The sequence below is a fragment of the Chiloscyllium plagiosum genome, unplaced genomic scaffold (assembly GCF_037043375.1).
Source record: "Chiloscyllium plagiosum isolate Xiang-an unplaced genomic scaffold, Cpla_swu_hap1 HiC_scaffold_39, whole genome shotgun sequence".
In the NCBI taxonomy this organism is placed as follows: Eukaryota; Metazoa; Chordata; class Chondrichthyes; order Orectolobiformes; family Hemiscylliidae; genus Chiloscyllium; species Chiloscyllium plagiosum.
In genome coordinates, this window is record NW_028270177.1 from 35,075,579 (window position 1) to 35,092,651 (window position 17,073).

Here is a 17,073-nt window from a genome sequence, read left to right on the forward strand (position 1 = left end):
ACACATCCCTGAACACTACGGTCACTTTAGTACGGTCAATTCACTGAACCTACTCATCCTTGAACATTATGGGCATTTTAGTACGACCAATTCACCTAACCTACACATCGCTGAACACTGTGGGCACTTTAGTACGCCAATTTACATAACCTACACATCCCTGAACACTACGGGCACTTTAGTACGGCCAATTCAGCTAATCTACACATCACTGAACACTGTGGGCACTTTAGTACGCCAATTCACCTAACCTACACATCCTTGAACACTACGGGCACTTTAGTACGCCAATTCACCAAACCTACACAACCTTGAACACAACGGGCACTTTAGTACGGCCAATTCAGCTAACCTACACATCCCTGCACACTGTGGGCACTTTAGTACGGCCAATTCACCAAACGTACACATCCTTGAACACTACGGGCACTTTAGTACGGCCAATTCACCAAACCTACACATCCTTGAACACTACGGGCACTTTAGTACGACCAATTCACCTAACCTACACATCCCTGAACACTACGGGCACTTTAGTACACCAATTCACCGAATCTACACATCCCTGAACACTAAAGGCAATTTAGTACACCAAAACACCTAACCTACATATCCCTGAACACCGTTGACACGTTAGTACGCCAATTCACCTAACCTACACATCCTTGAACACTACGGGCACTTTAGTACGCCAATTCACCTAACCTACACATCCTTGAACACTACGGGCACTTTAGTACGGCCAATTCAGCTAACCTACACATCCCTGCACACTGTGGGCACTTTAGAACGGCCAATTCACCTAACCTACACATCCCTGAACACGACGGGCATTTTAGTACGCCAATTCACCTAACTTACACATCCTTGAACACTACGGGCACTTTAGTACGGCCAATTCAGCTAACCTACACATCCCTGCACACTGTGGGCACTTTAGTACGGCCAATTCACCAAACCTACACATCCTTGAACACTACGGACACTTTGGTACAGCCAATTTTCCAAACCTACACATCCCTGAACACTACGGGCACTTTAGTACAGCCAATTCACCGAACCTACACATCCTAAAACATTATGGGCATTTTAGTTCGCCAATTCACCTAACCTACACATCCCTGAACAGTATGAACATTTTAATACGCCAATTCACCTAACCTACACATCCCTGAACACTACGGGCATTTTAGTACGCCAATTCACCTAACCTACACATTGTTGAACACTATGAGCATTTTAATACACCAATTTACCTAACCTACACATCCCTGAACACTACGGTCACTTTAGTACGGTCAATTCACTGAACCTACTCATCCTTGAACATTATGGGCATTTTAGTACGACCAATTCACCTAACCTACACATCGCTGAACACTGTGGGCACTTTAGTACGCCAATTTACATAACCTACACATCCTTGAACACTACGGGCACTTTAGTACGGCCAATTCAGCTAACCTACACATCCCTGCACACTGTGGGCACTTTAGAACGGCCAATTCACCTAACCTACACATCCCTGAACACTACGGGCACTTTAGTACGCCAATTCACCTAACCTTCACATCCCTGAACACCACGGGCACTTTAGTACGGTCAATTCAGCTAGCGTACACATCCCCGAACACTTTCGGCACTTTAGTACGCCAATTCGCCGAATCTACACATCCCTGAACACTACGGGCACTTTAGTACACCAATTCACCGAATCTACACATCCCTGAACACTACAGGCAATTTAGTATGGCCAATTCACCGAACCTATATATCCTTGAACACTACGGGCACTTTAGTATGCCAATTCACCTAACCAACACATCTCTGAATACTCCGGGCACTTTAGAATGGCATTCCCCTAACCTACACATCCCTGAACACTATGGGCATTTTAGTACACCAAAACACCTAACCTACATATCCCTGAACACCGTTGACACGTTAGTACGTCAGTTCACCTAACGTACACATCCCTGAACACTATGCGCACTTTAGTATGGCTAATTCACCTAACCTACACATCCCTGAACACTACGGGCACTTTAGTACGGCCAATTCACCGAACGTACACATCCTTGAGCACTACAGGCAATTTAGTGCGGCCAATTCACCTAACCTACACATCCCTGAACAGTATGAACATTTTAATACACCAATTCACCTAACCTACACATTGTTGAACACTATGAGCATTTTAATACACCAATTTACCTAACCTACACATCCCTGAACACTACGGTCACTTTAGTACGGTCAATTCACTGAACCTACTCATCCTTGAACATTATGGGCATTTTAGTACGACCAATTCACCTAACCTACACATCGCTGAACACTGTGGGCACTTTAGTACGCCAATTCACATAACCTACACATCCCTGAACACTACGGGCACTTTAGTACGGCCAATTCACTGCACCTACACATCCTTGAACACTATGGGAATTTTAGTACGCCAATTCACCTAACCTACACATCCCTGAACATTACGGGCACTTTAGTACGGCCAACTCACCCAATCTACACATCACTGAACACTGTGGGCATTTTAGTACGCCAATTCACCGAACCTACACATCCTTTAACACTATGGGCACATTAGTACGACCAATTTACCTAACCAACACATCACTGAACACTATGAACACTTTAGTACGGCCAATTCACCTAACCTACACATCCCTGAACACTGTAGGCACTTTAGTACGCCAATTCACCGAACCTACACATCCCTGAACACTACGGGCACTTTAGAAAGGCCAATTCACCTAACCTACACATCCCTGAACACTGTGGGCACTTTAGTACAGTCAATTCAGCTAGCGTACACATCCCTGAACACTACGGACACTTTAGTACGACCAATTCACCTAACCTACACATCCCTGAACACTATGGGCACTTTAGAATGTCCAATTCACCGAACTTATATATCCTTGAACACTACGGGCACTTTAGTATGCCAATTCACCTAACCAACACATCTCTGAATACTCCGGGCACTTTAGAATGGCCAATTCCCCTAACCTACACATCCCTGAACACTATGGGCATTTTAGTACACCAAAACACCTAACCTACATATCCCTGAACACCGTTGACACTTTAGTACGCCAGTTCACCTAACGTACACATCCCTGAACACTATGCGCACTTTAGTATGGCTAATTCACCTAACCTACACATCCCTGAACACTACGGGCACTTTAGTACGGCCAATTCACCGAACGTACACATCCTTGAGCACTACAGGCAATTTAGTGCGGCCAATTCACCTAACCTACACATCCCTGAACAGTATGAACATTTTAATACGCCAATTCACCTAACCTACACATCCCTGAACACTACGGGCATTTTAGTACGCCAATTCACCTAACCTACACATCCCTGAACGCTATGGGCACTTTAGAATGGCCAATTCACCTAACCTACACATCCCTGAACACTACGGGCATTTTAGTACACCAAATCACCGAACCTACACATCCCTGAATACTATGGGCACTCTAGTACGCCAGTTCACCTAACCTACACATCCCTAAACACTATGGGCACTTTAGAATGTCCAATTCACCAAACCTACACATCCTTAAACACTATGGGCATTTTAGTACGCCAATTCACCTAACCTACACATCCCTGAACATTACGGGCACTTTAGTACGGCCAACTCACCCAATCTACACATCACTGAACACTGTGGGCATTTTAGTACGCCAATTCACCGAACCTACACATCCTTTAACACTATGGGCACATTAGTACGACCAATTTACCTAACCAACACATCACTGAACGCTATGAACACTTTAGTACGGCCAATTCACCTAACCTACACATCCCTGAACACTGTAGGCACTTTAGTACACCAATTCACCGAACCTACACATCCCTGAACACTACGGGCATTTTAGTACGCCAATTCACCTCACCTACACATCCCTGAACACTACAGGCATTTTAGTACAGCCAATTCAGCTAACCTACACATCCCTGCACACTGTGGGCACTTTAGTACGGCCAATTCACCAAACCTACACATCCTTGAACACTACGGGCACTTTAGTACAGTCAATTCAGCTAGCGTACACATCCCTGAACACTACGGACACTTTAGTACGACCAATTCACCTAACCAACACATCACTGAACACTACGGGCACTTTAGAAAGGCCAATTCACCTAACCTACACATCCCTGAACACTGTGGGCACTTTAGTACAGTCAATTCAGCTAGCGTACACATCCCTGAACACTACGGACACTTTAGCACGACCAATTCACCTAACCTACACATCCCTGAACACTATGGGCACTTTAGAATGTCCAATTCACCGAACTTATATATCCTTGAACACTACGGGCACTTTAGTATGCCAATTCACCTAACCAACACATCTCTGAATACTCCGGGCACTTTAGAATGGCCAATTCCCCTAACCTACACATCCCTGAACACTATGGGCATTTTAGTACACCAAAACACCTAACCTACATATCCCTGAACACCGTTGACACTTTAGTACGCCAGTTCACCTAACGTACACATCCCTGAACACTATGCGCACTTTAGTATGGCTAATTCACCTAACCTACACATCCCTGAACACTACGGGCACTTTAGTACGGCCAATTCACAGAACGTACACATCCTTGAGCACTACAGGCAATTTAGTGCGGCCAATTCACCTAACCTACACATCCCTGAACACTATGAACATTTTAATACGCCAATTCACCTAACCTACACATCCCTGAACACTACGGGCATTTTAGTACGCCAATTCACCTAACCTACACATTGTTGAACACTATGAGCATTTTAATACACCAATTTACCTAACCTACACATCCCTGAACACTACGGTCACTTTAGTACGGCCAATTCACTGAACCTACACATCCTTGAACATTATGGGCATTTTAGTACGACCAATTCACCTAACCTACACATCGCTGAACACTGTGGGCACTTTAGTACGCCAATTCACATAACCTACACATCCCTGAACACTTCCCTGAACACTACAGGCACTTTAGTACGCCAATTCACATAACCTACAACATCCCTGAACACTGTGGGCACTTTAGTACGCCAATTCACATAACCTACACATCCCTGAACACTTCCCTGAACACTACAGGCACTTTAGTACGCCAATTCACATAACCTACAACATCCCTGAACACTACGGGCACTTTAGTACGGCCAATTCAGCTAATCTACACATCACTGAACACTGTGGGCACTTTAGCACGCCAATTCACCGAACCTGCACATCCTTGAACACTACGGGCACTTTAGTACGACCAATTCACCTAACCAACACATCACTGAACACTATGAGCACTTTAGTACGGTCAATTCACCTAACCTACACATCGCTGAACGCTATGGGCACTTTAGAATGGCCAATTCACCTAACCTACACATCCCTGAACACTACGGGCATTTTAGTACACCAAATCACCGAACCTACACATCCCTGAATACTATGGGCACTCTAGTACGCCAGTTCACCTAACCTACACATCCCTAAACACTATGGGCACTTTAGAATGTCCAATTCACCAAACCTACACATCCTTAAACACTATGGGCATTTTAGTACGCCAATTCACCTAACCTACACATCCCTGAACATTACGGGCACTTTAGTACGGCCAACTCACCCAATCTACACATCACTGAACACTGTGGGCATTTTAGTACGCCAATTCACCGAACCTACACATCCTTTAACACTATGGGCACATTAGTACGACCAATTTACCTAACCAACACATCACTGAACGCTATGAACACTTTAGTACGGCCAATTCACCTAACCTACACATCCCTGAACACTGTAGGCACTTTAGTACACCAATTCACCGAACCTACACATCCCTGAACACTACGGGCATTTTAGTACGCCAATTCACCTCACCTACACATCCCTGAACACTACAGGCATTTTAGTACAGCCAATTCAGCTAACCTACACATCCCTGCACACTGTGGGCACTTTCGTAAGCCAATTCACCTAACCTTCACATCCCTGAACACTACGTGCACTTTAGTACGGTCAATTCACCGAATCTACACATCCTTGAACACTATGGGCATTTCAGTACGCCATTTCACCTCACCTACACATCCCGGAACACTATGGGCATTTTAGTATGCCAAATCACCTAACCTACACATCCCTGAACACTACAGGCACTTCAGTACGGCCAATTCACCGAACCTATGGGCACTTTAGTACGGTCAATTCACCTAATGTACACATCCCTGAACACTATGGGCACTTTAGTACGCCAATTCACCGAATCTACACATTCCTGAACACTATGGGCACGTTAGTACGCCAATTCACCGAATCTACACATCCCTGAAAACTATGGGCACGTTAGTACGCCAATTCACCGAATCTACACATTCCTGAACACTACAGGCAATTTAGTACGGCCAATTCACCGAACCTACCCATCGTTGAACATTATGGGCACTTTAGTACGGTCAATTCACCTAACGTACACATCCCTGAACACTATGGGCACGTTAGTACACCAATTCACCGAATCTACACATTCCTGAACACTACAGGCAATTTAGTATGGCCAATGCACTGAATCTACACATCCTTAAACACTACGGGCACTTTAGTACGACCAATTCACCTAACCTACACATCCCTGAACACTACGAGCACTTTAGTACGCCAATTCACCTAACCGACACATCCCTGAACACTGTGGGCACTTTAGTACAGCCAATTCACCTAACCTACACATCCCTGAACACTATGGGCATTTCAGTACGCCAATTCACCTAACCTATACATCCCTGAACACTATGGGCACTTTAGTACGGCCAATTCACCGAACATACCCATCGTTGAACATTATGGGCACTTTAGTACGGTCAATTCACCTAACGTACACATCCCTGAACACTATGGGCACTTTAGTATGCCAATTCACCAAATCTACACATCCCTGAACACTATGGGCACGTTAGTACGCCAATTCACCGAATCTACACATTCCTGAACACTACAGGCAATTTAGTATGGCCAATTCACTGAACCTACACATCCCTGAACACTATGGGCACTTTAGTACAGCCAATTCACTGAACCTACACATCCCTGAACACTATGGGCACTTTAGTACGGCCAATTCACCGAACCTACCCATCGTTGAACATTATGGGCACTTTAGGACGGTCAATTCACCTAACGTACACATCCCTGAACACTATGGGCACTTTAGTACGGCCAATTCACCTAACCTACACATCCCTGAACACTATGGGCACGTTAGTACGCCAATTCACCGAATCTACACATTCCTGAACACTACAGGCAATTTAGTACGGCAAATTCACCGAACCTACCCATCGTTGAACATTATGGGCACTTTAGTACGGTCAATTCACCTAACGTACACATCCCTGAACACTATGGGCACTTTAGTACACCAAATCACCTAACCTCCACATCCCTGAACACTATGGGCACTTTAGTACGGCCAATTCACCTAACCTACACATCCCTGAACACTATGGGCACTTTAATGTGGCCAATTCAACTAACCTACACATCCCTGAACACTACGGGCAATTTAGTATGGCCAATTCACCTAACCTACACATCCCTGAACACTATGGGCACTTTAGAATGTCCAATTCACCAAACCTACACATCCCTGAACACTATGGGCATTTTAGTACACCAAATCACCTAACCCACACATCCCTGAATACTATGGGCATTTTAGTACGGCAGTTCACCTAACCTACACATCCCTGAACACGATGGGCACTTTAGTATGGCCAATTCACCTAACCTACACATCCCTGAACACTACGGGCATTTTAGTACGCCAATTCACCTAACCTACACATCCCTGAACACTACGGGCACTTTAGTACGGCCAATTCACCTAACCTACACATCCCTGAACACTGTGGGCACTTTAGTACAGTCAATTCAGCTAGCGTACACATCCCTGAACACTATGGGCATTTTAGTACGACCAATTCACCTAACCTACACATCCCTGAACACTATGGGCACTTTAGAATGTCCAATTCACCAAACCTACACATCCCTGAACACTATGGGCATTTTAGTACACCAAATCACCTAACCCACACATCCCTGAATACTATGGGCATTTTAGTACGGCAGTTCACCTAACCTACACATCCCTGAACACTGTGGGCACTTTAGTATGGCCAATTCACCTAACCTACACATCCCTGAACACTACGTGCACTTTAGCACGCCAATTCACCTAATCTACACATCCCTGAACACTACGGGCACTTTCGTATGGCCAATTGACGTAACCGACACATCCCTGAACACTACGGGCACTTTAATACAGCCAATTCACCGAACCTTCACATCCCTGAACACTACGGGCACTTTAGTACGGCCAATTCACCGAACCTACACATCCTTGAACACTACGGGCACTTTAGTATGCCAATTCACCTAACCTACACATCCCTGAACACTACGAGCACTTTAGTATGCCAATTCACCTAACCTACACATCACTGAACACTGTGGGCACTTTAGAACAGCCAATTCACCTAACCTACACATCCCTGAACACTATGGGCATTTCAGTACGTCAATTCACCTAAACTACACATCCCGGAACACTATGTGCATTTTAATATGCCAATTCACCTAACCTACACATCCCTGAACACTACGGGCATTTTAGTACACAAATTCACCTAACCTACACATCCCTGAACACTATGGGCACTTTAGTATGCCAGTTCACCTAACGTACATGTCCCTGAACACTACAGTCACTTTAGTGTAGGCCAATTCACTGAACCTACACAACTTTGAACACTATGGGAATTTTAGTACGCCAATTCACCTAACCTACACATCCCTGAACACTACGGGCACTTTAGTACGCCAATTCACCTAACCTACACATTCCTGAACACTACGGGCACTTTAGTATGGCCAATACACCTAATCTACACATCACTGAACACTGTGGGCATTTTAGTACGCCAATTCATCGAACCTACACATCCTTGAACACTATGGGCACATTAGTACGACCAATTTACCTAACCAACACATCACTGAACGCTATGAACACTTTAGTACGGCCAATTCACCTAACCTACACATCCCTGAACACTATGGGCACGTTAGTACGCCAATTCACCGAATCTACACATTCCTGAACACTACAGGCAATTTAGTACGGCAAATTCACCGAACCTACCCATCGTTGAACATTATGGGCACTTTAGTACGGTCAATTCACCTAACGTACACATCCCTGAACACTATGGGCACTTTAGTACACCAAATCACCTAACCTCCACATCCCTGAACACTATGGGCACTTTAGTACGGCCAATTCACCTAACCTACACATCCCTGAACACTATGGGCACTTTAATGTGGCCAATTCAACTAACCTACACATCCCTGAACACTACGGGCAATTTAGTATGGCCAATTCACCTAACCTACACATCCCTGAACACTATGGGCACTTTAGAATGTCCAATTCACCAAACCTACACATCCCTGAACACTATGGGCATTTTAGTACACCAAATCACCTAACCCACACATCCCTGAATACTATGGGCATTTTAGTACGGCAGTTCACCTAACCTACACATCCCTGAACACGATGGGCACTTTAGTATGGCCAATTCACCTAACCTACACATCCCTGAACACTACGGGCATTTTAGTACGCCAATTCACCTAACCTACACATCCCTGAACACTACGGGCACTTTAGTACGGCCAATTCACCTAACCTACACATCCCTGAACACTGTGGGCACTTTAGTACAGTCAATTCAGCTAGCGTACACATCCCTGAACACTATGGGCATTTTAGTACGACCAATTCACCTAACCTACACATCCCTGAACACTATGGGCACTTTAGAATGTCCAATTCACCAAACCTACACATCCCTGAACACTATGGGCATTTTAGTACACCAAATCACCTAACCCACACATCCCTGAATACTATGGGCATTTTAGTACGGCAGTTCACCTAACCTACACATCCCTGAACACTGTGGGCACTTTAGTATGGCCAATTCACCTAACCTACACATCCCTGAACACTACGTGCACTTTAGCACGCCAATTCACCTAATCTACACATCCCTGAACACTACGGGCACTTTCGTATGGCCAATTGACGTAACCGACACATCCCTGAACACTACGGGCACTTTAATACAGCCAATTCACCGAACCTTCACATCCCTGAACACTACGGGCACTTTAGTACGGCCAATTCACCGAACCTACACATCCTTGAACACTACGGGCACTTTAGTACGGCCAATTCACCTAACCTACACATCCCTGAACACTACGAGCACTTTAGTATGCCAATTCACCTAACCTACACATCACTGAACACTGTGGGCACTTTAGAACAGCCAATTCACCTAACCTACACATCCCTGAACACTATGGGCATTTCAGTACGTCAATTCACCTAAACTACACATCCCGGAACACTATGTGCATTTTAATATGCCAATTCACCTAACCTACACATCCCTGAACACTACGGGCATTTTAGTACACAAATTCACCTAACCTACACATCCCTGAACACTATGGGCACTTTAGTATGCCAGTTCACCTAACGTACATGTCCCTGAACACTACAGTCACTTTAGTGTAGGCCAATTCACTGAACCTACACAACTTTGAACACTATGGGAATTTTAGTACGCCAATTCACCTAACCTACACATCCCTGAACACTACGGGCACTTTAGTACGCCAATTCACCTAACCTACACATTCCTGAACACTACGGGCACTTTAGTATGGCCAATACACCTAATCTACACATCACTGAACACTGTGGGCATTTTAGTACGCCAATTCATCGAACCTACACATCCTTGAACACTATGGGCACATTAGTACGACCAATTTACCTAACCAACACATCACTGAACGCTATGAACACTTTAGTACGGCCAATTCACCGAACCTACACATCCCTGAACACTGTGGGCACTTTAGTATTGCCAATTCACCGAACCTACACATCACTGAACACTGTGGGCACTTTAGTACGGACAATTCACCTAACCTACACATCCCTGAACACTATGGGCACTTTAGAATGTCCAATTCACCAAACCTACACATCCCTGAACACTATGGGCATTTTAGTACACCAAATCACCTAACCCACACATCCCTGAATACTATGGGCATTTTAGTACGGCAGTTCACCTAACCTACACATCCCTGAACACGATGGGCACTTTAGTATGGCCAATTCACCTAACCTACACATCCCTGAACACTACGTGCACTTTAGCACGCCAATTCACCTAATCTACACATCCCTGAACACTACGGGCACTTTCGTACGGCCAATTGACGTAACCTACACATCCCTGAACACTATGGGCACTTTAGTACAGCCAATTCCCCGAACCTTCACATCCCTGAACACTGTAGGCACTTTAGTACGCCAACTCACCGAACCTACACATCTTTGAACACTACCGGCACTTTAGTACGGCCAATTCACCTAACCGACACATCCCTGAACACTGTGGGCACTTTAGTATTGCCAATTCAGCTAACTACACATCACTGAACATTACGGGCACTTTAGTACGACCAATTCACCTAACCTACACATCCCTGAAAACTGTGGGCACTTTAGTATTGCCAATTCAGCTAACCTACACATCACTGAACACTACGGGCACTTCAGTACGGCCAATTCACCGAACCTTCACATCCCTGAACACTACGGGCACTTCAGTACGGCCAATTCACCTAACCTACACATCCCTGAACACTACGGGCACTTTAGTACGGCCAATTCACCGAACCTACACATCCTTGAACACTACGGGCACTTTAGTACGGCCAATTCACCTAACCTACACATCCCTGAACACTACGGGCATTTTAGTACGCCAATTCACCTAACCTACACATTGTTGAACACAATGAGCATTTTAATACACCAATTTACCTAACCTACACATCCCTGAACACTACGGTCACTTTAGTACGGCCAATTCACTGAACCTACACATCCTTGAACATTATGGGCATTTTAGTACGACCAATTCACCTAACCTACACATCGCTGAACACTGTGGGCACTTTAGAACGCCAATTCACATAACCTACACATCCCTGAACACTTCGGGCACTTTAGTACGGCCAATTCAGCTAATCTACACATCACTGAACACTGTGGGCACTTTAGTACGCCAATTCACCAAACCTACACATCCTTGAACACTACGGGCACTTTAGTACGACCAATTCACCTAACCAACACATCACTGAACACTATGAGCACTTTAGTACGGTCAATTCACCTAACCTACACATCGCTGAACACTGTGGGCACTTTCGTAAGCCAATTCACCTAACCTTCACATCCCTGAACACTACGTGCACTTTAGTACGGTCAATTCACCGAATCTACACATCCCCGAACACTAAGGGCACTTTAGTACACCAATTCACCGAATCTACACATCCTTGAACACTATGGGCATTTCAGTACGCCATTTCACCTAACCTACACATCCCGGAACACTATGGGCATTTTAATATGCCAATTCACCTAACCTACACATCCCTGAACACTACAGGCACTTTAGTACGGCCAATTCACCGAATAAACACATCGTTGAACATTATGGGCACTTTAGTACGGTCAATTCACCTAACGTACACATCCCTGAAAACTATGGGCACTTTAGTATGCCAATTCACCAAATCTACACATCCCTGAACACTATGGGCACGTTAGTACGCCAATTCACCGAATCTACACATTCCTGAACACTACAGGCAATTTAGTATGGCCAATTCACTGAATCTACACATCCTTAAACACTACGGGCACTTTAGTACGACCAATTCACCTACCCTACACATCCCTGAACACTACGAGCACTTTAGTACGCCAATTCACCGAACCGACACATCCCTGAACACTGTGGGCACTTTAGTACAGCCAATTCAACTAACCTACACATCCCTGAACACTATGGGCATTTCAGTACGCCAATTCACCTAACCTATACATCCCTGAACACTATGGGCACTTTAGTACGGCCAATTCACCGAACATACCCATCGTTGAACATTATGGGCACTTTAGTACGGTCAATTCACCTAACCTACACATCCCTGAATACTATGGGCATTTTAGTACGCCAATTCACCTAACCTACACATCCCTGAACACTGTGGGCACTTTAGTACGCCAATTCACCTAACCTACACATCCCTGAACACTGTGGGCACTTTAGTACGCCAATTCACCTAACCTTCACATCCCTGAACACTACAGGCATTTTAGTACGCTAATTCACCTAACCTACACATCCCTGAATACTATTGGCACTTTAGTATGCCAGTTCAACTAACCTACACATCCCTGAACACTACGGGCAATTTAGTACGGCCAATTCAACTAACCTACACATCCCTGAACACTACGGGCACTTTAGTACGGCTAATTCACCTAACGTACACATCCCTGAACACTACGGACACTTTAGTACGGTCAATTTACCTAACCTACACATCCCTGAACACTAGGAACATTTTAATACGCCAATTCATTTAACCTACACATCCCTGAACACTATGGGCATTTTAGTACGCCAATTCACCTAACCTACACATTGTTGAACACTATGAGCATTTTAATACACCAATTTACCTAACCTACACATCCCTGAAGGAGAAAGTGAGGTCTGCAGATACTGGAGATCAGAGCTGAAAATGTGTTGCTGGAAAATCGCAGCAGGTCAGGCAGCATCCAGAGAATAGAAGAATCGACGGGATGCCCGAAACGTCGATTCTGCTGTTCTCTGGATGCTGCCTGACCTGCTGCGCTTTTCCAGCAACACATTTAAAGCGACACATCCCTGAACACTACGGTCACTTTAGTACAGCCAATTCACCGAACCTACACATCCTAAAGCATTATGGGCATTTATTTCGCCAATTCACCTAACCTACACATCCCTGAACACTACGGGCATTTTAGTACGCCAATTCACCTAACCTACACATCCCTGAACACTATGGGCACTTTAGTACGGACAATTCAGCTAACCTACACATCCCTGAACACTGTAGGCACTTTAGTACAGCCAATTCACCTAACCTACACATCCCTGAACACTATGGGCATTTCAGTACGTCAATTCACCTAACCTACACATCCCGGAACACTATGAGCATTTTAATATACCAATTCACCTAACCTACACATCCCTGCACACTGTGGGCACTTTAGTACGGCCAATTCACCTAACCAACACATCACTGAACACTACGGGCACTTTAGAAAGGCCAATTCACCTAACCTACACATCCCTGAACACTGTGGGCACTTTAGTACAGTCAATTCAGCTAGCGTACACATCCCTGAACACTACGGACACTTTAGTACGACCAATTCACCTAACCTACACATCCCTGAACACTATGGGCACTTTAGAATGTCCAAATCACCTAACCCACACATCCCTGAATACTATGGGCATTGTAGTACGGGAGTTCACCTAACCTACGCATCCCTGAACACTATGGGCACTTTAGTATGGCCAATTCACTTAACCTACACATCCCTGAACACTACGTGCACTTTAGCACGCCAATTCACCTAATCTACACATCCCTGAACACTACGGGCACTTTCATACGGCCAATTGACGTAACCTACACATCCCTGAACACTACGGGCACTTTAGTACGGCCAATTCACCGAACCTACACATCCTTGAACACTACGGGCACTTTAGTACGGCCAATTCACCTAACCTACACATCCCTGAACACTACGAGCACTTTAGTATGGCCAATCACCTAACCTACACAACCTGAACACTGTAGGCACTTTAGTACAGCCAATTCACCTAACCTACACATCCCTGAACACTATGGGCATTTCAGTACGTCAATTCACCTAAACTACACATCCCGGAACACTATGAGCATTTTAATATGCCAATTCACCTAACCTACACATCCCTGAACACTACGGGCATTTTAGTACGCCAATTCACCTAACCTACACATCCCTGAACACTATGGGCACTTTAGTACGCCAGTTCACCTAACCTACATGTCTCTGAACACTCCAGTCACTTTAGTATGGCCAATACACCTAATCTACACATCACTGAACACTGTGGGCATTTTAGTACGCCAATTCACCGAACCTACCCATCCTTGAACACTATGGGCACATTAGTACGACCAATTTACCTAACCAACACATCCCTGAACGCTATGAACACTTTAGTACGGCCAATTCACCTAACCTACACATCCCTGAACACTGTGGGGACTTTAGTATTGCCAATTCAGCTAACCTACACATCCCTGCACACTGTGGGCACTTTAGTACGGCCAATTCACCAAACCTACACATCCTTGAACACTACGGGCACTTTAGTACGACCAATTCACCTAACCAACACATCACTGAACACTACGGGCACTTTAGAAAGGCCAATTCACCTAACCTACACATCCCTGAACACTGTGGGCACTTTAGTACAGTCAATTCAGCTAGCGTACACATCCCTGAACACTACGGACACTTTAGTACGACCAATTCACCTAACCTACACATCCCTGAACACTATAGGCACTTTAGAATGTCCAATTCACTGAACTTATATATCCTTGAACACTACGGGCACTTTAGTATGCCAATTCACCTAACCAACACATCTCTGAATACTCCGGGCACTTTAGAATGGCCAATTCCCCTAACCTATACATCCCTGAACACTATGGGCATTTTAGTACACCAAAACACCTAACCTACATATCCCTGAACACCGTTGACACTTTAGTACACCAGTTCACCTAATCTACACATCCCTGAACACTACGGGCACTTTAGTATGGCTAATTCACCTAACCTACACATCCCTGAACACTACGGGCACTTGAGTATGGCCAATTCACCGAACGTACACATCCTTGAGCACTACAGGCAATTTAGTGCGGCCAATTCACCTAACCTACACATCCCTGAACACTATGAACATTTTAATACGCCAATTCACCTAACCTACACATCCCTGACCACTACGGGCATTTTAGTACGCCAATTCCCCTAACCTACACATTGTTGAACACTATGAGCATTTTAATACACCAATTTACCTAACCTACACATCCCTGAAAACTACGGTCACTTTAGTACGGCCAATTCACTGAACCTACACAACCTTGAACATTATGGGCATTTTAGTACGACCAATTCACCTAACCTACACATCGCTGAACACTGTGGGCACTTTAGTACGCCAATTCACATAACCTACACATCCCTGAACACTTCGGGCACTTTAGTACGGCCAATTCAGCTAATCTACACATCACTGAACACTGTGGGCACTTTAGTACGCCTATTCACCGAACCTACACATCCTTGAACACTACGGGCACTTTAGTACGACCAATTCACCTAACCAACACATCACTGAACACTATGAGCACTTTAGTACGGTCAATTCACCTAACCTACACATCGCTGAACACTGTGGGCACTTTAGTATGCCAATTCACCTAACCTACACATCACTGAACACTACGTGCACTTTAGTACGGCCAATTCACCTAACCTACACATCCCTGAACACTACGAGCACTTTAGTATGCCAATTCACCTAACCTACACATCACTGAACACTGTGGGCACTTTAGAACAGCCAATTCACCTAACCTACACATCCCTGAACACTATGGGCATTTCAGTACGTCAATTCACCTAAACTACACATCCCGGAACACTATGTGCATTTTAATATGCCAATTCACCTAACCTACACATCCCTGAACACTACGGGCATTTTAGTACACAAATTCACCTAACCTACACATCCCTGAACACTATGGGCACTTTAGTATGCCAGTTCACCTAACGTACATGTCCCTGAACACTACAGTCACTTTAGTGTAGGCCAATTCACTGAACCTACACAACTTTGAACACTATGGGAATTTTAGTACGCCA